Genomic DNA, 24,016 nt, shown 5'->3' with positions numbered 1-24,016 from the left:
TACTATGAAGAAACTTAACTCTATCCCACCCAAAACCAGCACAAAGAGCTATTGAATTTTTATGCCTGGCATGGAGTGGTGAGCCTTTCCATTCCAACCAGACCCCATTGGCTGAGGAAAGAGTATCCAGCATCTGAACAGAATTCCTCTTGTCAAAGCTGCTTATATGAATGCTAGAGGTATATTACATATTCTGGTTAAAATGGAGAAAGCAGATCTTAAGAATACCCCAATTTTCTGTGTCAGACTTTTTTTCTTGTCAAAACTGCTTTTCACATGTATCAGTGGGTCATGCTGAGAAAACATACTTTGTATAAGAAAGTATTTGCCTAATACAATTAAGGTTCATTTAACTAATTTTTTTCTATGGTACTGGGTTTAGATTAGGCAGAAGGAATACTCTGGGAAGTATACAGAAGATCTGTTCAGGCTGATTTTACTGTTATTCTTGAGTATGCCGCTGAAGAGAAGTATTTTAATAATATATTTACATGATTGCTCATAAAAATGTAATTATATTAATTGTCTTCAAACCCTACATTTTCCTGTCCCATTAGAGTAAATCATGGTCATTATGCTTCTCTCCTCCCTTAAACCACTATGTTGCTATAAGCAAAATACATAAGAAGGAAATTTATCTGACCAATGCATGCTGAAATTTCTGCCTACTAAATGCTTTTCAAATCAGAAGTAAAAGGAGCCATGGGAGATAAATCTAAGAATTTAAAACAGCCATACAGAATTTGCCAGAATAATCCCCTGCATTGCCCAAAGCAAGATGTAAATTAAGAAGCAATACACTATGAATGTAATGGAGCATGTACTTTTCATGCTTCCATTCATCTCATGTAAACAGCTCATACATTGCACCTCGCAGGAATAATTACAAAATAGTAGAATGTCCAAAATTATAAATATTAAGACAGAAGATAAAAAGACAATATTTTATTTTAATAAGAATTTTTTTATTGTTAAAAAATTAATAATTGCTATCTTGTTTTCTAATTATCAACTTACACAGGTAGGAAGTCAAAAGAATGAAAAAGGCTTTGGGCAAAATCAGCATGGGAGATATATATACATTCTGTCTGTTGAAAATAGATGTTAGCTAGCTGGTTGGCATGGCAGCAGTATTCTAGGTTTCCATACGGGACATAAATATTTGAAAAGACCTCGGAACATCCAGTCTTTAAAATCCCAAGGACAGAGTGGGTTAAAGAGCATTGCTTGTTCCTTTCTGTGGATGAATTAGAGATATAACCGTACGCAAGATATGTTAAAACAGTCATCAAGGAATTTTTCAAGTTCTCCATCAGAACATCATCTCAACTACTACAATTTGATCTCTTTAGTAAACACAGGAAGCAACAAACACCAAGTGCCAAGAACACTGCAGTATCATAGGGATAAATTCTGAGGATAACATTCACAAGGGGTACTTCAAAGAGCCTTATGGGTTTTCTTTAAGGTTGTCTGATATTTACTGAAAGCAAATTCCTACCAACTCAGAAAATGGCCCAACCAGACAAAGCCCTGAGGAATCTGATCTGATCCCATGGATTAATCTGTTTTGAACAGGAGGTTTGACAAGAATATTAGGAGACATGGTAGTGTTGGGTTAATGGTTGGACTTGATGATCCTAGAGGTCTTTTCCAACCTTAATGATTCTATGATTCTAAGACACCTCCTGAGATCCCTCCTAGTCTGAGTGATTCTATGATCCTGTTCTATAATCTTATAGGTAAGATTACCTTTTGTGCAGTTATTTGTTTGGCTCTTGCTAAAATGCCCAGCGATTGTACATTTTGATCCTGTGTTATACTGGATGTAAATAAAACACTTTTTTTTCATCAGTAGAGCAGGTTTTCCAGAGAGGTTTTGCCAGGTCCATCCTTGAAGGTTTTCAAAACCCATCTGCACAAAGCTCTGAGCAATCCGACTTGAACATGTAGTGGACGTTACTCTAAACAGGAGGATGGATTAATGACATCCTGAGGTCCCTTCCAACCTGAATTATTATATGATTTTATAGGTAGTGTATAAGAGGTCCACTGATCAATTCTTGGGTTTCAGACTGACCTGTAAAAAACAGCCTTATTTTTTCAACTACTCTACTTTGAATGCCAACATCTGTAGCCCACCAGTGTTACACAGAAGCTGTTCCACTTACCAAATATTCTACTGGGTTCACTGCACTGCTGTAGTCAGTAATGCATGACTGAGAGCCTTCAGTCTGAGACATTCAATTTTCTCTGCTCTGCAACCTAATGAATGACAACAAGAAGTGGCATCATGTAAGCTGGGTAGTAAGCACTGAAGGAGTCCTAAAGCAGACACATTTTTCCTGTTTCTATTCAGTGGGTTCTGTATTTTCTTCTTTGCCCATGCAATTAAAGAAATGTCCTGTTATGAAGCCAAAATTTAAAACATTGTCATAAGACAAATATAGGAATAGTTCATGAGGGAAGAAAATTATTAAATGTAGTTTTAACTTCATTAGACTTCAGAATATGGAGAATACAATTGTAATTATAATGTTAGAAGATCCATGTGCCCAAGTAATTCTATGGACCTTAATGACTTTAAACTTGGAGTATTTGTTTTCAATGATTTAACTAAAAAAACTTTTATTTCCAAGTATGAATGTAAAATACTCTGATTAGTTTAAAAGGATATTTTTATATCTTTAATTTTTTTTTTTTTTTTTTTTTTTGTACATATCTGACAGTGAATATGGTCATAACACCTTTAATTTATATGGACACATACATGTGTGTCCATATAAATTAGAAGAAATTTGGTAAAATTACATTAATAAAATTTTGTGTTTTGCACTTAGTTCAGAAAGTAAAATTTTAGCTGCTGAGGTTAACAGACATTTCCTATTGATTAGCAGTATGGCTGTTCAAAAAAACCCAAAACTCTATTGTTTGAAAAAATAGCTAAGATAATTTTTCTCTTAAAAAAGCAGAGAAAGATAAACTCTGAGCTAATCACTCAGGAGATTAAGACTTTCACCTGAGATGCACAAGGGGCTCAAGTAAACTGTAGATATAATTCAGCCTGTTAGTCATGCATAATGCTGCCCAGTCATAATATTAAACCCAATATGCACGTCAGTTTTTGACAGTTATGTTCCCCTGTAATTTCACATAATGTTTTTGTACTTACACACATGTCCTGTTCTTGATAAAGTTTAAGAACTCATGAAACACATAATAGCTAAGTACAATGAGAATGGAAAGATTAGTCATTTTTCCAGTTATGTTTCCATAGTTGTTAGATGTTCTGTGAATGTACATACCTCTACAGGAACAGACTGTTCACAAAATGCATCAGCTGTTCCCTTTCTGGAGCACACCTGGAAGGAAAATAAAAAGTCACATATACTTACCTAAAATATGTTCTTACTTGCACATACCGACTGTGATATAATAATCAGGAAGGAGAGGGTTCAACCTCATACCCAAGTCTTTCAACTTAATGCCTGGGCTGTAGGCTGTGCTGAGGTTAAGAATACTCTTCCCTCTTCTTTTTGAGGCTGTTTCACTGTGTAAAAAAGAATTAAGAATTTATAGGATCAGAAAGAGAGCAAGCATAACGATGACTCAGTAACCTACTGGTTCAAAACCTCACTTGAGAAAAGAGACATGGATTTTGTTCTGTGCTCCAAAGACTATACATTTTACATGAGGCAGACACTGGATAACATGTATAAGTAGCTCATGGAGCAACCTAGACCTTTCCAGTCCCAAACGATCAGCTGACATGAGAGCCATACTAACTATTGGATTTTTCAGTGCCCTCTATGAATATTACATTCTGTTCTGCACAGTAGCAGGGAAGCATCTCACTCACTAAATTCAAAGCTACAGCCCCATGTTTAAAACAGTCTCCTGGCATGTTTGCTTGATTCCGTGCAGTGAAAAGAGAAAACAAAATGCTAATGAGTAAGGTAATGAAGCTATGAGAAGTGCTACATAACCATCATCTACCTCTAATATGAAACTTGGAAGAGAAAATCTCCTGTCCCTTTTTGGCATAGCAGAATTCAAACTGCTCCCTTTAAGATATTTCTACTTTGCTCACTTGAAGAATGTTCAGCCAATTCTAGCTGAAAATTCTAGGCTGATTAATTTCTAAAATCATGTTAAAGATTAATAATATTTACAATTTAGATCAGAAAACCTGAAAGAAATATTTTGTAATTTATCTTCATTATTTTCATGCTGAATATTTTGTTGGGTCTTAACAATATGTCAGGTTCTAGACCCACTGATTATATCTGCTATTGTGTGAGACAATGTATTCACTCTCTTCGTGAGGCTTTTGGCATTATATTCCTGAGACTGACCAATAAACCCCTAAAACAGACGAAGGCTCAGAGGAGATGGGCAAGGCCGATGTGCCCATGAAGGTCAGAAAATTGTGCAGGGTGTGACTGACCATAGGTGTTTCTTTGCAAAGAAACTGTCTTTGACCACAAAGGGGACCAGAGGGTGGCCTTTGTTTTAGATGAACAATGATCAACAATTGAGTAGACCAACTGGTGGTATAAATGTTTCTCCCTGATTCACTAAATGAATTTTAATGTCTCCCTGAGTTAGCCAGACCATCATGGGGGTAGTGAATACGTGCCTCAGCTCAACATGTGGTATAAAACTAGACAGATGTCAAAGGAATTTAAAAGACAACAACAAGTTTGAACTGGCTTCAGCCCATGTTTTCCTTCCCAGCAACTGGGGATGCCCAGCATCCTGACAGTGGGCATATTATAGAGACAGATAAGGGCAATCACACTGGTATTGTGATTGAACTGTGTGTTGAAATTGCTTTATTTTGCTAAGTTTAGCTTATATTTGTATTGTGATATGCAGTATATTTTGTATCACTCTGCTAAATCAGAAATACCATGTAACATAAACTATCTTCAAATAAGGAAATTATATTAAATATTATACATTCCATGTATGGAATATCTAAAAGAACCTGGTCAGAGAGTATCGAACTCTGACAATTTCCTAGAATAATTTTAAAAATCTGTTCTTATTCTCATTTAAGATATCCTTGTTCCATCAATAAATGTAATTTTTAATAAATTCATTACTATGTAAAGAGAATTCTCATTCATGTAAATTTTATTTTTGCTGGATACCTTGAAAATTTACTTATTATTTGCTCCAGCTTCTCTGTGTAACACAAGTTTATTTCCACAGACTTTTAAAATTATTTTTTGTATATCTTTTGTTTTTCTGTTTGGTTTCTTGGTGGAATATATACATCATATATTTTCTCCAGATGTCTATAAGCATACCTGGGTCAGAACTTGATTAAGGAGGACTTTTGTATTATTACTACCATTTTTAATTCCAGTTTCTTATTCTGTAGTCTAGGTCCAGGGAATGGGAAAGAAGCTACTACCAACTTGTCCAGCTTTGGGAAGGTTGAGCAAAACTCTGCTTGTTTTCAGACCAACAGTGTGATTTCCTCACTGCATTTTTCTTTATTAAGAGTAGCAAGTAGGAAAGTGCGAGATCAAATGCCACAGTGTTGGATTTGCTCCTTTGTCCACCACACTCTGGTACACACTTTAGCTAAAGAAACTGAACATCCTCATGACAGCAAAAGATGATAGGGCAGGTATCAGCAGGAGTATATCTGTATCTCAACCCCTGAGAGACGGCTTGGGTCCCAAAGCACACAAGCCCTTCTAGATTCCTTATGGTACTCTCTTATTCTTCTGATCCATAAATATATTCACCATTCCTTCTAATACTTAGTTGTTTCTTCATTATTTCCTTTTTCATAACAATTCTTGTCAAACCTCAGGGAATTGCCTTGGATACTTTTATTCCTGCCAACCCTGTGCTACAGGGTGAAAACTAAATAGGTGAATTCAGCGTCTGAGATGTTCCAGTGAAGTAGTTAACTACAAAGAATATGGCATAGTGCAAGGAAATTCTCCAAAACCTCTAAATCAGTAAAATTTTGCTGAGGTCACCACTTGTGAAAATCTGTGTTATTGTGGATGTGGAAGTGAACACATGACGGTGTGAAAAGGATGACCATTTTATTGGAGCAGTCTTTAATAACATACTAATATTCAGTTCAGTATAAGGTATGATTCTCTTACCCTTGCTCACTGTGACTTGTATGCAAATAGTCTCATTGAGCCAGAGCCAACTATTCAGTGTGAAGAAAGTAGAAAAATTCAGGACTGCATATCACTATCAGCATCACAGCTGTTCTCACTTCATGTCCTACTTGATAGCTGGGCTACTGCGAAAAGCAAATACTTCTTTGTCTTATTTCTGCACTAAGTAAATGTCATAGCAACCCATTAGCACTTACGAGGTTCCTGTTTCTGAATATCAAGTACTTTAACTCTTTCTCTTACACCAACTCTTTTTCCATGATTTGTCATAGAAAGCAATGTCCTTTGTTTAAGACTACATGCAATCACAGATTTGAGTTTTCCAAAATAATAAAAGGATACAAATAACAATTTTCATTCTTATTATACAGTTCTGTTGGCAACTGTGCTTTGAATAAGTTGTGTATCGCTTGGAACATGACCCTTGTATTCTCAGTAGTTAGTCTTCTTAAACAGCTTCTGAATAGAAAATTTTTACCTCTTCACAGGACTGGGAAAATTATATTTGAGTTAAATGAAAACAGTGTAAGTATTTCTGTGGCCTGATTGACATACTTCTTAAATAACATCATAATTTGACCCTTTGAAATATGCACCAAATGTATTCCAAAACATATTGAAATCAGCAGTAAAATCCTTACTTCTGTTAACTTAGTTGACTTGGATCAGATTCATACAGTAAAATTGCTTTAGATTATTTTGCGTTACCCATATTACTGTTCCAGTGAAAACTGATATAGTCTTTATTTACCTGCCTCTCAAAAGTATCTGGAAGGTCCTTGATGCCTATTTAGGATCCCAAATCTTTCTGTATGTTTATGTTAAAACTCATGAGGATTTGCTTTTTGTTATCTTCCTTCCCTACATTATTTTGAAGTTCCACAAGCTGAAGTTTGTCAGTGTATAGATAGATCATCAAGCCCAGGATAGCAGGCACTAATTGTCAAAGCTGTCATGCCTGATACCCACCAAAAATTCCTAACACTATCGTGCTTCAGAGACTAGTAAAGCCTTTGCTGGTTGCTGTGGAATCATTACAAGGAGCATGATGATTTTCCCTGAATCTCTACACTTTTCTAATAAATCGGCTCCAAAATGAGGGAAACAGAGATAAATTACCATCTGTTTTTGGTTGCAGAACACCTGAGTATATTTATTTTAATCTACTTGTTTCTTCAACTAATTAATAAATGATTACAGAGAAACATAAGAACTTAACTTACTAGTCACACAGGACACAGATATATGCTGTTCTGCAGTTTCTGACAGATTGAATTATAGGATATAGTTAGGCTGATGGAAAAAAAGCAAAGGCACAGGTTAGAAGTCCAGGATTCTTGCTGACTGCACTACCTTGTTATGATATCTTGCTAAAAGTTGGTTTCAGGAACACATATTAAATTCCTTTTCTTCCAATCAAGAAAAACATAACCGATAAATCATATATGTCCTGGTTTCAGCCGGGATAGAGTTAATTTTCTTCATTATAGCTAGTATGGGGCTATGTTTTGGATTTGCGCTGAAAACTGTGTTGATAAGACATGGATGTTTTAGTTGTTGCTAGGTAGCACTTAGACTAGTCAAGGACTTTTTAAGCTTCCCATGCTCTGCTGGGTGCACAAGAAGCTGGGAGGGGACACAGCTGGGAAACTGACCAAAGGAATATTCCATATCATATGAAATCATGCTCAGTACATAAAGCTGGGGGAAGAATAAGGAAGGGAGGGACATTTGGAGTGATGACATTTGTTTGCCCAAGTAACCATTACGCGTGATGGAGCCCTGTTTTCCTGGAGACAGCTGAACACCTTCCTGCCCATGGGAAGTAGCGAATGAATTCCTTGTTTTGCTTTGCTTGTGCACAGGGCTTTTGCTTTACCTGTTAGACTGTCCTTATCTTTACCCATGAGTTTTCTCACTTTTGCTCTTCTTATTCTCCCCCCCCATCCCACCAGGAGTGAGTGAGCAAGCAGCTATGTGGTGTTTAGTTGCTGGCTGGGGTTAAACCAATCTAACAGGAGGTAGTATAAAATAGCTGCTTTGACCTCAGGAGAGCTGTGATGGAGGAAGCTGTGCACAGTGTTACACTATGCTCATAAAGACAACAGTTCCAAATTGTTTGTATCAATATCAGTATTTACCTTATGTAAGCTTCTCTATAAACAGAAATAAAACCCAAATGCATGTTGTGTGGTGAATTTCTTTTACTTTCACCTAACCCAATTTAGAAATATTAATATTGCCTCTTGGTGAAAGTGGGGTCCTTATCCCTATCATGTAAAGATAACTCCCTGCTCTTAGCATAAAAGGTAATCTATTTTATAATTGTCTACAAATGCTTAAGTTTCTGATTCAGAAAAATACAGTCTTACAGTATCTTTTGAGGTCAAACATCCTTAATCTTTATTTTTCTAACTCACTTCTGTTAGGAAAGATGCACCATGAATATGCAGAGACAACTTATTAAACATGGGCCTTAGATCCTTGTTGATACAAAATAATCAAGATTAACATATTATCTGTGATCTGATCAATGATTAATAATGCACCACTTCATAAGATGGCAAATTGTTTTTGGAACTACTCCCCCAGACATGTTTCAGATAAGATTACATTTAGAAGAAAGTATATGATTTAATTCTTCAGGCTTACCACTTAGTTGAAAATGCTGTGTGAAAATTTAATATTCAGACTGCTTTGCTTCATTTAATTTTTAATATGAAACAATTCAGTTTGCAGAATTCCAACTTCGATGGTTGCTATTACACTAAATGCAATGTCCTACCAGTTAACACACTGATGACATATCTTGAAGGATAAACGTTTACAGAACCTGTTACACCTAAAATCTTGTTATGGCCAAAGAGGGAAAAACCTACATACACAAAGCTAAAAAATTATTGTTAGTCCGGTTAGAATTTTAACAAGCTAACGGTTTAACTTTTATGGATAATACAGAAAAGCCTTATTATTAATGTGGTTAAAACTGACCAGAAGACCAGAGGGTGTTCTCTGTTTCAGATAAAGGGCTGTATCAGTTGAATGGATCAGCCATGCAAATGCCCTTCCCTGAGTTAATAAAAAAAAAGTGTGAAAATCTTCCTGAGTGAGCCAGACCAGCATGGGGGAAGTTAATAAATGGCTCAGCCCAACATAAAGTATAAAAACTGAACATCCAACAGAAGGAACTTTGAAGAGGACAGCTGCGGACATCCGTAAGTTTCATCTTGACCATACTGCAGCTGTCAGTCAGATTAGTGTAATACACTGTCACACTGTATGTATCAACCTGGCATCACTGTTTCCATCCTGTCACACATAGAAATGCAGCTAATGCATGTTCCTGTCTTATACTTGGTGCCTCATTTTACATTTGTTTTGCACTTTGTTCGCAAAGTGCACACTACAAAATAGCTCCACTTCTGTAAAAATGTTAACATTCTCAAGACTGAAGAACAAATCTTCTATAAAGAGGAGAGAAAGAAAAAAATTAAGGCTGAAGGAAGTATCCAACAATAATGCAAAAATCCTACAGCAGCATATTGTGCAAAAAAAAAAAAAAAGAAAGAAGTAAAATAATGTGCAATGAAATCCAGTACGCACATTCAAAATATACCACTAGAATTCAGGTTTCACTAATCTTTGACACTTAGTCATGTTCACAGAACATGAAAAACATTCATTTTTACTGAAAAATTATCTGCTATACTAAATGAGCTCTTTCGTATAAGAGACAGTCCTAGTTGTTCAGTAAAACTTAATACCAAAGGAAAGTGAACTAATAAGAAAATGGGTTTACTGATTTTTCTAGCACATATTTTTCACTCAAATCTACCTACTGGGACTGCACTAGTATGTGTTTCCAGGGCTAGAAAATGGCACACTGAACTCCAGAGAGAATGGGGTTTTCCAAAGAACATTTCTTAATAGCAAAAGACCTTTGGAAATTTATAAGCGGATAATAATTTTTGCTCCTAAGCTTTTTTCTGTCTCTCAGTTACAGCCATTGTGCAATTCTATATAAAGAGGATAAAAAAATGCTTTTACAACAGTAATATTTTAAAATTTGCAACTAGCTTCACTAGCCTTTGGAAACAAAGCTTAACTTGAAAAAGTTGTTCAAGGTTGTGAATCTTAAGCAGTGGCATCCTGATGCTTTCAGTTACTTTCCAAAACAACAAATGACATAGGTGCTTAAGTCAGCACTCCTTGTTGGGCAAATGAGTACCTTCCCACACAATTTGCTGCATGGTCGTAATCCCATTCTGGAACCTCTAATGCTGCCATGCTTTCTTATGCAGAAGTGCTCATTTCAGACTACAGCTTCTTCTGGAGTGAGCTGGTACCCAGCAGAGAGATACTAGCAATCTTCCCTGTATAATCTGTAGTGTTAATGCTGGAGATTATAACATTAAAAAAAAATATAGAGTAATAGTGATTTCTGCCCCTGCTTTGGAGCTATTAGGTCAGACTGGAGCTATTAGACCTATTAAGGTCTCATGTGGGCATACAGAACAGAAGACCTGTGAGGCTACTGATTCCTGTTCTGCTAGATTCTAAAAGTATATTGTGGTAACTACGATATGAGTTTCTAACTTTGTTTTTTGTTTATTGTTTCATTGGTCTTTGCTCAAAGGGCTCAATTTTTCAAGCAGTGGCCCCATTAACTATTTGCAGCATAGTTCCAAATAGCCTGCAGCTATTTTCTGCTGTGGCCAGGAATGTAAAAATGTAAATCCTTAGCAACACCCACAAGCAGTTAATTAACATGCAAATAATCTTATATCCACCCTCAGAACTGGATGTCAGACTAAGGATAACATGGAAATTTCACTTTGAATGTTCAGGCTTAGAAAAACAAGGCTTTCTTCCATCCTCTGCTGTTTCACTTTAGCTTAATATAAATAAAAGATTTGCTTATTATCTAGCACATTTGATTCTAACATATACAATATGGAGGCACATTGTTTGGAAGATTACTCAGACATATAGCACCAGGGAGAAATTACCCTCCCTGACTAGGGGATACAAACTCCATAGAGTTATGCTAAAGAAAGAGGAACTCAGCATCACACTACAAAAGAGATCTGGCCTTCTTGCTGAGGATTATTGGGAAGAACACGTATATGTTGGTCTTTGGTTAGTCATGGAAATTTATGATTGACAGGGTTAAATTGGAATCTGGTTTTAATGTACACACTTATATATAAGAGAGATCAAATCTTTTTCTTTGCATAGTCTGTGTATTCGTCACAATTTTATGTAATTTCAGTACAAGTATATAACTTCCTAACTCAATTAGGTTCTTGAAAAATATACTATTGTGCACATTTTGACAAAACTTCAGCTTTACACCTTCTAAAACATATATTTTTCCTCAGTCCTCCCCCTAACAAAACAGTGATACAGCTGAACATTCAGGAAAAGACTTTTAACTCCTTTTTATTTCAGGCAACGTGCTAGAATTTATCAAAGCAATAACAATCTTTCTAAAAGAGAACAGGACATACATATATGTACAAGACTTCAAAAACAATCTCATTGCTCTTATCTTCCTTTAATGCTACAGCTTTTTTAATGCTATGACATCACCACAAATATTTTAAAATGTAGAAAAAGGCAGAAGGGCAAACCACCAAAAAATATTTAAAACTTTATACCTACAGAAAAATATGTAATATGAAACTTAAACAAACATGGAGTAAAACCTTTTAACCAGTACATTTTGTTAGACATGTATAGCAATTATTTTTGCTCTCTACAGAAGTAAAATTTACTATGAAAACAAAAAGCAGAAGATAAGCAATTAAAAAAAATACATTGTAGCTTTATGTAGAAGAAAGACCACTTAATAGTGCTTGTCTTGTTCCACATGGCACTTTTGGTGCTTAAATCTTTAACACATTAACTTAGCAGAAATTAGAAATGAAGGAGAGAGTTAGTCACATATTGTCTTTAACATCAGAAATAATGGCTTGAAGACCCTGGAGGTATAGTACCTTTATTCATTACAGTGAAATCAAGGAGTATAAGGCCACTATAATATCAGATAAATTAAGGTTTATGATATGCCATTGCTAGAAAGCAGCTGCAGTCAGAGCAGCTAGTACAAGAAACTCTTCATCAATTGAGTGGCATTACCTGGAGTTCCTTGATGGATATTCAAACTCATAAAAAGAAAAAACCAATATAAAAAGACTGTACAGGACCTATAACCAATGTGTCAATGTGACTATTACTCCTACAGTGGGAGAAAAAGTGGACATAAAGGCAGCTTACATTTGCCCATAAATTCAGAAAAACTTTTTGTACAACAATTATTTAAAGAAATATTACTGGCTTCCTCTGTTATATACCTTGAGATTTTCTAATAAAAAGTGCAGTCATAAGAGCTTAACGTTTTAAATTTACAACCATGGGTGAGAAGAATGACTGGATTCAAGGTTTTGTAAGGTATGTTAACTTGTATGCTGTATTCCAAATGATAACTGGAGCTCCAAAAGTAGCTCAGGTATTTTGCTATATACTTGAGAAAAGTAATTATAAATCCCAAAATACCCAAGAAGCTTGAGTTCAGGGAATAAGTTCTGCAAAATACCGGCAAATTCGGTTTCTATCATGCTTAACAGACTTATGAGAAAGAGTCCTTCTCCAGAACTGTGGGCCCTTGCTGTTACTGTAATCATTAATCCATTATAAACATTACTGCATACAGTTGGCACAGCTTAGTTCATGGGGTGCCAAGAAGTTGCCTTTCTTGTTCCAACAAAACCTACCACAACAAAGACTACTACTGCTGCTATTATTTTTCCTTTTGCTTCACACATTATTATGCCCAGTGATCCTTAAGGTTTTCTCAAAGACCATTAAGGTTTTCTGCAACCTTTTATCAATAGTCTTTCAGTGTACAGAAATCACTAAGACTATCTATGCTCTTAAAGAGATCTTTAAATACTCAATTTAGTAAAATGACAAGGAAAATATCTTTTAGCCTGTGTAAATTCGGAGCTAGATTATAAAGATTATTCAGAATCAATTCGTAGTGATTTTGACAATTCTTAAGAATGACTACTTAATTTAGGTCCATTAGTAAAAATTAAGACATTTTGAAAAAAATGTACATGACTTCAGCTGTTATAGATGTAATATGAATTATCTATTTTGAAAGATGTTTTTGTCATTCCTTTTCATCTGAAATCTATATATTTAGGTATGCACTGCAGAAGAAATTAATAAACCATTTTTGTTATAAAGTTTCAACTACATTGATATGTACACATTAAATATATTTTAACCGGTATTTTAACATTATTCCACAGCTTAAAAAGAATATATAACTGTAAATATTTTTATTAAGTAATTTATTTGCAATGGGCATTTTCAGTTAATTCCTGTTAGACTGACCATTCTTCCATTCGTCCACTAGAAGATTATTGTCTTAGAAAACACACTGTCAAATCTCCTACAGTCTTCTACTAATTCAGGAAGTCATGCCACCATGGATTGTAATCCTGTCAGACCTAACAAGATAAGCAGATTCAGGTTGAATTAATAGTAGAGTTGAAGACCTCTAAGGAACACTACAACGTTACAGCAAGTTTTTTAGCGCTACTGACTCAGTGGGAGACACTCTTCTATGTGAGTTAGTACTGAACTAATGCCCCAGGCAGGGAATTCTAAAAGACACTATAATTAGGATGCAATAGTCTGGAGTGCTCAGAAATAGACAATGGGAGACAAAATATGGCCAAGTGGCTGCAAGTGTCTTGAAGTATGAAGTGGAAAAAGCAAGTGGAAAAGACAAAAAAAGAGCAAGCTCCTTTTGCTAGCAGGAAAACCAAGGAAAATACTGATGGAGAGTATAAAGATATCTTATGTTTGAATAGTAAAATATAAAAGCATTAGAAAGACCATTTGATGTGATGAGCTCCAGATCTTATTACTGAAGCATATGATGAATTCCTAACAACATATCAAGGAAAAAGAGCTGGCTAAAAATAGAGAGATAAAATTCATTCTCAATCAGTTTTAGCTGACATGTTGCTCACATTACATTAAAAATGGCCTTCAACAGAATCAGTCCACCAGGGGTCGACACAATTACAAAAGGAGGAACATTCTGTTGCAAACCTCTTAGTACACAAAAAACTGTGGACGTTTAATAAATACTGAAGTAAAGAATACAAATTATGTGGAAAAGCTAGTTCAATATTTTTAAGTACTGGACAATTAGTAAAAAGATTGTTTATTTTCATGCATTGTTTCTCCTTCTCAGAGCAAAAAGTCTCATCTCTCTTCCCATAGACAAGATCCTGGAAAGAAATTAAAGGAAGGTGAGCTCTGTATCACAAAATATTTTCTGATTTTTTACCAGGTAGGCAGTATTTGCTCATCTCTGGCTATGTCTCAAAATCAGCTTACTACTTCTTTTCCTTTTATTAAACTTAAGGTTATAATACCAAGTATATCTCGTTCTGTGGTTGGATTATATTTTCTTTAAATTTAAGATAAAGTAAGCAGTGCTCACAAAAACTCATAGAATTTGCTGCCCAAAGACACAGCCTGTATTAAATGCACAGGCCACCAGGATATGATTGTCTCCAGACCTCGACAAGAAATGTGTTGTGGAAAATGCTGGGAAAATGGCTAAGTAGGTGTTACTTTAATGTTGAGTTGGAATATTAACAGAGGAAGACAAGAAATGGGATAAAAAATAAAATAAAAAATAAGTTATGTGATAGTCCCTGAAGGGCAGTAAGTCAAATCAGTAGATAGAGCTTCCATTAATGTTTCAGTGGAAGCCTTCTACAGAAGAAAAAATTATTGGGATTTTCCCCATAAATTCATAATGCTGAAATTCACTTGACAACTTTCTAATCACTTAGATAATAAATAAAGTTGACAGAATACTTAGCAAGGCACTGCTTGTATAAATTATTAATCATTTACTGATACTATTTGGTGAAGAGCATATGAGAAGCTGGAAGTGCATTGAATATTTTAGGTATTAGTTGTCAATACAATTTCTCAATAGGTACTAAAGTTATATGGAAGGTAATGTTTTTAAAAGATTGTTATGAGACATTATAAAAGTTTTGTATAAATCTTGAGGAAATATATTGGAACTTAATTTCCTGAAGACAGGAAGAAGACTGTAGAACCAATTGCCTTCCCTACCAAATATTCAACAGCAAAACAGTATAACTCAGATTATTCTGATTGTCATGATACTGGAGATTTGACAGATGTGAGAGTCTGTTTGGGCTTATTTCCTTGATGTTTTCACAGGTCATTATAGAAAATAGTTACTCTTGTATTTTATTAATATTTTCACTATTAAAATTAGATACATAAACATTTCCTTGTATGAATGTAGCCTCAGAATCATTAATAACACATTATTCAGTATGGCACAATGCATTTATGAATTGTGCATGATGACTCCCTATTTTAGATGATCCTAAGCATCAACCAAAGGCAATGAATGGAGAAAATGATAAAATGTTGTAGATTAAATGGAAAAGGGTTGTGTCATGGTGAACGTTACTTAATTGCATCCTACTGATGACAGAGAATAAAGAAAATAATTTATTTGTATAGCAACACTAAAAATAGAGTTGAAAGGTATTACACATTTAATAAAATACTAAAAGTAATTCTATTTAAAAGATTTGTTTAAAGTCACATACCACCTTTTCATACTTAACTAATCACACTCTCTTTGAACAATTTTATTATATCCACCAAAAATTTTAATTCATTAATTATAAAATTAAATCTATTTTCTTAATTTGGAAATTACTACTTTAAGAATATATTTCCCAGGACTTGTGTCCAGTGATGTTTTATCTTCTGCTCTCCCATTTACGGAGAACTTCTTTTCCTTTTTCTTTGAAGGCCTTTTAAGTCTGTAAATTTAATTCCAAAATTCAGCAATTTTGCATTTTGAGATTAGGACCTGACAACAATTTAATGTGAAAAAAATTCTGGTTAAAATTATTATACAGCAGCATCTCTTATGTGGGCATGGTGCACTGGTTCTTGTATATAGAGTTATTTTTAGATAGACAGTTGCATTAAAATCATGGAACAGAAACATTTCCTAATCCAGAGAATTCTTACAGATTATCAGTTTATAAACATTATTTTACCTTTACTGATTTACAGGATATCTGTGTTATAATGATAAGTAGTCTGAAGACTAGACCACACTGCTTATTTGGGCACTTACAGTGTTAAACACAGTATTTGTAACTGAGTATGGTGGCTTGCCAGGAGATAAGGCTCACCAGAGCACTGCCTATTCAAATGCATTTCCTTGTCTTTTTCTTGTGAAATGATAATCCTAACATTTCAAACTGCTCCCTCTGGCACTTACACAGTTTGTGGGCATGTTGATCAGACAGGGCATGACCACCCAACAATGAATAGAAAAGCTGGCAGATGGGGCAAGAACGGAAGCTCTGACTTGAATGGGGTCCTGCACATTTAACAGTCCCTGAAAACTCACAAGAAACTTTCCTATTGAGTTGTGGATGGCTGGAAGCACCCATGGGAAAATATCAAAGCAAATTAATATGATTTGCCTATGCTAAAGGATATTAAAACCTGTAATTAAGATTTCTAGAAAAGGAACAATCTGCATCACCATAAAAGTTAATTCTCAGTCAGACTGTGTAATAGCTAACAAGACACTCACATTCCCCAGTAAAAGTCTATGGTTCATAAATGCTGGTTCTAAATCTTAGTAAATATATTCAGCCGTGAAGGGTAGGTTATGCCTGTAGCTAGTTATTCAAGCAAATGTTGTAGGTGGCAGAGCAAAGAACATGGAGAATCTTTAAAATTGGAAGTGACTTCTGTAGGATCTAAAAATCAGACCAGTTCTTGCCCCATCATCCCCAGTGAACGTAATTCATCCATTTGCATTAGTTATTCAAGCTTACTTAATTTTCTCAGTGAAGTTATTCAAGACAACTCCATGTGGCTGACAATAGATATATGGAAGACCTGTGCCATTTTGAAGAGGCAGCTAGAGCCCTACAAATGGCATGTCAGACAGCATTAGGTGCTGATGAATGAGTATCAACTCTATGAAACTGTATAAAATCCTTCATCTTGTATGGCAAAAAGATTCATAGAGAGAATGGCCTTATAATTTCCACATGTAAATACACTAGTGGCATAATAAACTGCCTTGGAAGGATATCTGATCACCTAGCAACAGCTCTGTCCTGAAATTTTCCAAATCTGAGGATAAAGAACATGTTTTCAAGGATGATTCCAGTTCACTCCCATGGCCATTCACTATCACTCTGTTGAATTAACTACTTTTCTTTGCCTTTGTCCAATTTTCCTGATCACTGTTCACTTCTGTGCAAACAGTGTTCATACACCTGTGCTGTGAGTGGGACAACTCCACCATTTAATGACAAGCAATTTCCCTCTGTCTTTGAGTCTAAAAATTAATCACATATATAGTTCTTTTTCACAGTCACTCAAGATAAAAAGTATGTATTTCAGAATTTATACAAATATAAACCCCACCTTACTATGCTCCGACTTGCTTTGCATATGTCATTGCTTGTACTACCTTACTAGTTTAATTATATAGTTCACATGAAAAACTGGTGCCAACTTTTAAATCCCTTTCTTTCAGTAGGCATAAATACCAGTGAAGGAACCTAAATTCAGATTAATTTCTGTTTATAAATATATACTTAGCTCCCCTAGAGGTCTTAAATAGGTAGATTACCTCACTACAGAGAGTCCCTGAATTTCTAAGGAAGTTTAACCAGCATAATTCTTGTGGGCTGTTCTACTACGTTGCAGAATCTTGCCCTGCTCAGTGCAAAGGTCTGTTAATGTTATTGTTGTCAGACTTTCTCTTTAATGAAATTGATATTTAAGAATAATGTGCTCTTCTTTTTTTCATGAGAGGGAGTATGCATCCTTACCATACAAGTAACTCATTAATTCTTATTTCTTCATGTTTGGACCAGATTCACAGATTGACACAGAAGTATCAGAAACAGAGTTAGGATTAATTTCTGGGTATGACTACACTAGATTTCTGTCATGGAATATCTAAACATTGTAGACGTTAAAAATATACAGTACTAGGTACTGGAATGAATGGTTATTGCTATAGATATATTGTTGATTAATACTTACATCTTCTTCCAGCCTTGGTAACAAAGTCACATCAGTATTAGTCTGTATACAATAATTTTTTAGGAATTTTAGCTGAATTAATCTGGCTGCACAACTGGACAGGTAGAAGAACATTCAGCCTAGAAGAAATGCTGAACTAGTCCCTGTTTTCTCTGTGCTCATTGGACATAACCTGTATTTGATTGTTGCAATGACTCTGGCTGTTTAGAGGAGACTTTCTTTTATATTCACATCCCCTATGTACTCATTCAACAGCAAGGTATCATTTATCCCTTATAACACGTATTAATTAATCCAGTGTGCTATAATAATTCTTATTGTTCAACTATGTAAAATGAGGCAAATCTTCATAATCTTTGTTTTATGTTGCAGTAAAAAATGAATACAAGGTAATACTGACCTCATGAATTGAAAACCTGCTTCTCCTTAATACTCTGTACCTCCACCAACAAAACATTAATTTTACAGTAGATTTCAGCTTTTTGTTTCTAAAGATGCTGATTCATGCACCAAGTCCTCTTAACCAAGTTACCTGACATTTGGAATCCCACCAGAATTACAGACTCAGTCAAGAGCATCAAAACAAGACAAGTTTAATGATCAGACTCACTTGGGACTTGGACTGCTCACACAGCAATTTTTATATACAGCAAACATTTCTTTAAAAGTCCAATACATAGCTTGGATTAGTTGTGGACAGGCCTAATCTACTCAGCTGGCCTCTATGGGACTGCTGCCTCACACAAACAATGACCATGGCAACAATAAAAAAGCTGTATTTTCACAGAGATAAAAACTCTTGAGCCATCTATTTAATTTTTCAAACAAAAGCACATTATTTTTATATCAGCCATGTCAGTTTCTTGTGTATTGCCTTTATTTTCTTAAGATAATAAGTTTATTGATTTCAAACTGACATAAGTTTATAGTTGTATTTCTAGGCTATTTCAACAGTGCAGTGATTTGTCCTTTATTCTAAGGATTATTTTTTGGGTAAGATTTTAATTCATAGAGCATCTAAGCACTTAATTCGTAAACACCTTTAATACAGCTATTCAGATAATGTTCCAGTATAACTTTTTTTTTCTAGTTACATCAGGGGTACCTTTTTAGGAAACAGGCTATTTTCATACTGACAAGGTATGTTTAGCAGTGGCTGACAAATTGTGGAATAACTGAATATTTTAACATTTTAACTATCTACTTCTGCTTACTAATTATTCCTCATGAATCAGAATCACTATTAATCTCTCCTTTTGTAAGGAATTTACTGAACATAAAGGGATCACCTGGTCTTCTGAAGCATTCCAGACAATTGATTAATACATGTAATTTCAGAAAAGAACTACTTAAAATATTTCATTAAAAAAAAAAAATCACTTTAAAGAGAGAAGAAACTGATAACATACAATAGACTTTGACAGTCTTGGAATAGAATTGTCTTATTGTTTCTTTCTATAGTAACCCTGGGAAGTGTTCACAGGAGGAGAGGATTAAGAAATAAAATATATGTATGTCTGTCATACATAAAATAGTTCTAAATGAGATGAATTAATCTTTTCTTAAAGCCTCTTCACTGAAAAGTCACTTTAAAACATTCTAGAATGCTTTATGGAAGCCTTCCCTAACAGTCAAAGCAAACAACCTCTTCATGACTTATAAATGCCTGCTACTGCACTGTGCCAGGAAAAGGCTTTGTTGACATGTGGTCTTTGCTTTCTTTATTCAACACAAATATCTTATCTCCAACTGTATTTGACATTTTGAGCATTAAACATAATAACGAACATAAATCAGGGCACTTGAGCCAAAACTTTGTCACATGGGAACCACCTTAAAGGGAATTTTTTAACAGGAAGAAAGATTTCGGTCCTAAAGCAAACTCAAAACTTATGTAGGTGGCAGAAGAACTGTTAAGGTTTAGGACATGTTAATGTAGCATTCAGAGAGATATCTCCAACAAAGTTTCTTTGAGTCCTAGAAGAAACCAAACAGTGACTTTTTTCTCTGCATAGACTCAACTAAGACTCAAGCTGTGTTAATTAACTTTATTGAAAATGTTAGTAACAGTGATAATACTGATGAACCTGTGTTTGCTCCTGGAACCATCACTAAGTTTTCTTCTCTCATTGGTCAGACAGATCAGTTCATCTGTTTAAACTTGGAACAATTGCTCCTAACTCATGCTAAGTTTTGAAGTTTGCTGCCTCTGTTTCAAACCCACAGTGCCAAGGGCTTACCTACAGAGAAGCCACTCTATTTTTTTAACTAGGTTGGCTAGTGTAATAGAATTTATTACTTCACCATGAAAAACTTCATACCAGAACACAATCCTTAATTCTACCCATGCATTCTATGGAAAATATATAAATATAGAGCATACAGAGGCTGAATATCATCACCTGCAAGTATAGTCCCAGATCTGGCCTCAGGAATCCATATTTGATTTAGCTGTTAATAAGTATCTTGTCATAAATAAATGTCATCTGAACAGGCAATATGATTCACCAATATTCAGCAATAGACTGAGTAGTTATTGCAGAAGTAAGCATTATTCCTGTGCTGTCTTTACCCTTACATAACATTGGATATTGTAATTTTCTGAACCTTAGTTTTTCTTATGTTTTTAAAATGCAGCGCTATTATGAGATTACAGCCTTCCAGTCTTGTTGGTTTATCAAGCTGTTTATGTGCAACTCAGTTTTAACTGTGTGCATTTTCTGTCATATTGAAACAAGAGTCACCACAGAATACCTTAAAATCAGGAGCCTGTTTTCACATAATGATTTGTTTTACTCAGGAGTCTGAAGTTCACCAGTACAGTTATGTTTCACTAATCAGAGGTCCAGAAACATCCAGTTGTTTTGCTTTTAGCATTTATCCTTGATAGTTATTCCCTACAGAAATATTAATCCACAAGAGTTGCCTTATTAATGACCTCTTAACTGGGAGATAAAATACAGCTCTGTGCTGTGGGCATTTTCATCCTATGAAAAAAATCTGTCAAATTATAGTAACAGCAATACTATGATATTATGGTGCTTTTACAGTATAGTCAATACATTTATTATGGGTATATTCCAATAATACTGTGAAGTCAACAAGTGTATGTTTATATTGTTTATTTCTTACAAAGATTCTTCTATATTTCATATTTATTCATGCCTGGATGAATCTCTTCTCCCAGGTAGTTTATTAAAATTACAGGTGAGTGAAACCATAAATTTCGATATGGCTCCATTCTGAACAGTCTATGAAGCAGTAGATTGGAAGCATAAAATAAAGTGAGGAGAATCATGTCATGTTCTACTGGGAGACATATTTTACCCTTCAGCAGCATATTAGAAACGCATGTTTTAGAAATTGAGGCAAGGCATACAGTACCCTCCTCCCATGAGATATATTTCTCTGCCTAGAGCAGAATTTTCCTCTTGGCAGTGTGTTTCAGAACTGGCAAGTTCAACAGTTTAATCTCTTTAGCATTTGCATTACATTTTCCAATTCAGGAGAAATTAAAGAATTTTATCATACTGTTAGGGATTTTTGCACATACTTTAAATGCACATGGACAAGATTGGCAATTTTTCCCCAAAGAATGGGTTATTTAGGCTAATGGGATGTCATGATTTCTTTAGATAATTTTAACAGTATATTCACGTTGCATTATCTCTCTAGTTCCTAGTCAGATATTCAAAATAAATCGGAAAGATAAATCCAGAAAAGGCTGAAAAGAAATATTGTTTGAAGGAGAAAGGTCATAACCTGTTTACATGGTATAGTTTATATGGTACAGTCCCCTTCCAGTCTTTATTTAGCAGAAATACTAATGAACCTACTTCTCATTCTTTCTGAAGGTTGCTTGATGACTAACCAAGTTATCTTTTCCTTACATTCCTTTACATTTTAGGAAAGACGAGAAGGAGAGTAAGTACAATTTTTTTTTTTTTAATGTCTTTACCGAGATGTCTACATCCTCTTGTGGCAAGGTTCTCACTATGCTACTATGCTTCTGTCATAAATTCTTGAGGTGAAAAGGTAAGTTAGTTATTGTTGGCGCAGAACAGAGCATTACGTTGCACCAGAGTATGATACTGTAGAGCTTAACCATTGTCATTGGAAATTCTCCTGGTTCGCTGACATTATGTTGAGCACCAAACTGAGCAAAAGCTGGAGGCATGTGTTGAAAGGATTTAGGGGAAAGAGAGAAAACACCTGTAGTGCACCTTGTTGAAAAGGAAGAGGTGCTCACTTTGAACTCGCAGCTGTTTGGACTCTAGTGGTAGAGGTACTAATGAATTGAGTGAGATGAAGATGGGAGATGCTGTGGAAGCAGGGGCAACAAGAAAGAATCTGATATTTGTTCGAAATAGATTTTTTAAAACAATAAAACCCTCTGCCATGAGTTTCTTGCTGCAAATTTTGAAAACCTCACCTGAAGATTGCAGAAGATGGAGGTATACATTAGTGAATCAAAAGACAGTGCTGAACTTCCTTTGTTTATGTAGACAGTACAGTCCTTATCTATCAGCATGCTAATCCACTTAGAATACAAGTAAATCTAAGTAGTTATGAATACCTTATTTGCAGTTCTGTAGTGTTGACTATAGAGGAAGGTACACATGCTATGAATTTCATACTGCCCAGACTAGGAATTCACAGATTTGGTTAGGGAAAGGCAGTCTTAGATGAAAAACTTTCACACAGATGATGTGAGAAATACTGCCGGAAAAGAGGAATATAAGGAGGAATAACTGATTATCAATCATACAATCGATTATCTACGAAAGGAGAGGCAAGTTATGGGTATGGCATCCTGATAGGTTAGGGAGACAGCTGCTCTTCAAGAAAAACAGCTTGTTTTGAAATCCGAAAAATGGAGACCCAAAGAGAAAGTTAAAAGCAATTTTGCAATACCAAGTGATATATTTTCTCTATTGGGTGCTATCTTATATAGAGATTGCAGAGTGTGTGAGCTCTGTTAGCGTATTATCATCTGAATGGGTACGGGGTGTTATGGGCTTTAAGAACTCTAAGATTGGCTTGGCTCACGCTTAAAGTAAAAAAGTTCATCATTAGGAACAAGCTAAAAAAACCCACACCAAAGCAAACAAACAAAAAATAAAAACAAATAAATAAATAAATAAATAATAAAAATAAAAATAAGAATAAAAAATAAAAAATAAAAAATAAAAATAAATAAAAGAAATAAAAGAAGAAAAAAGGAGCTGTAGGGATGCAAACAGCAATAGAGATGTCAAATACATAAAGATGGCAAGCACTTTTGGAGACAGCATTTATTAAAATCCCAAAACGTTAAAGGCCTGAAATCTTAATGATTTCTTTTTATTTCTCAAAAGGAAGGTAGTAATGAAGGCATATTTTCTAACTCATAGAACTGCCAAAGGTCTTTCTACAAGTTTTAGGTATCTATAATCAGGCTTTAGGTATCTATAATTGTTCTGTTCCTATGTGGCACAGCATCAGTCTACAGTAACACAGCTCTAGAGATTTTTATTTTGTTCCTGGTACTTGCCTGCCATCGGCCAAAGCTCTTCACAATGGGGGCTCAATGTAACACAGAAGCAGAGTACCCACGAAGAACTGGTAGCCCTGCAGCCCCACGACCATGCCATTAAGACTACTTACTGTGCTTGTCATATTCCTGCATCTATGCTGGACTACAAGCC

This window comes from Phalacrocorax aristotelis, chromosome 3 (genome assembly GCF_949628215.1).
Source record: "Phalacrocorax aristotelis chromosome 3, bGulAri2.1, whole genome shotgun sequence".
NCBI classification, from domain to species: Eukaryota; Metazoa; Chordata; class Aves; order Suliformes; family Phalacrocoracidae; genus Phalacrocorax; species Phalacrocorax aristotelis.
The sequence above is the reverse complement of the archived record's forward strand: the minus strand, read 5'-3'. Positions refer to the sequence as shown.